Source organism: Monopterus albus, unplaced genomic scaffold (assembly GCF_001952655.1).
Source record: "Monopterus albus unplaced genomic scaffold, M_albus_1.0 scaffold57.1, whole genome shotgun sequence".
Taxonomy (NCBI): Eukaryota; Metazoa; Chordata; class Actinopteri; order Synbranchiformes; family Synbranchidae; genus Monopterus; species Monopterus albus.
The window spans coordinates 1,037,777-1,038,869 of NW_018127937.1; positions in this window are offsets into that span (position 1 = coordinate 1,037,777).

Here is a 1,093-nt window from a genome sequence, read left to right on the forward strand (position 1 = left end):
TTGTTCTTGAACAAATACTTCATAATTTTTCACTTAATGATTTGTATTATGATTTTCAGCATGCCTTTAAAGCAGATCACTGTACATGCAGGGCACTAGCCAATATGTGGTTATACTGACAAGAAAATTATGGTGGAACTATTTTTTTTTTTCACTAGGCAATATGTGGTTGTTATAGATAAGTTATGATCAAAACTAACTGTATATGGGTTTAATTCAACAGCATTCAGCTGGATGGATAGTTACTTGTCTGGTAGCATGCAGTCTGATTTTTTTTTAAATAGTAGTTTTTCTTCTCCTTTTGGCTCTTAAAGGACTGATCTGTTTTACCATGTTGCATGGCAGCAGCTTTTTGGTGTGTGGCAAGGACACTTTCAGTGCCCTGTTTGAGAGACAGCTCATATGTCATACAAACAAGACAACCTGCTCTGACAAATAAAAAGATAGGCCCATTATTGAGACCAGTGTTCAAGCTGTTCATACTGCCTAAAAAGTGCAAGTTCAAGACAGTTTTTGTTAAGATGGTACAAGTCATACGTCACAAAGCTAACAAATAGACAACAGGCTGTTTTATTAGATCAGTGCTCAAGTCTATCAAATGGCCTAAAAAGTTACATATTTTTATTAACTGTTTTAGTTAAATAATACAAAATCCACACTTTTTTTACAAAAAAGATAAAACAAAAAACTCCCTGCAGTTTTTTTGCTTGTGAAAAGCTCAGGTGAGATTATTTTATTTAGGCAGGTTTAGGCCTCAGGAAATAAATTTATCTGAGTGGCATTTTTGCTGGCATGTGACTTCTTTGTATTTTGTAACACGTTCATTGTCAGATTTTTTTGGAACGTTTTTTCATAGTAGCTTGAACTAGTCTGAAGTACCTGTAGTTAACCAAAGTAGAGTTCTCCGTAGGGTACTAATTTCTGTAACCACTTAATAGAAACAGTCAAAGGTCAAAGTGTTTCTTTGTCAAATGAACAGTTAGGAAACGTGTTTCCCTGTACAATGAAATTCTTACTTTGCCGTCCACATGAATGCCACAAAATACAAATGAAATATAAAGTAGATAAATAAGTAACACAAAATCTAAGGCAC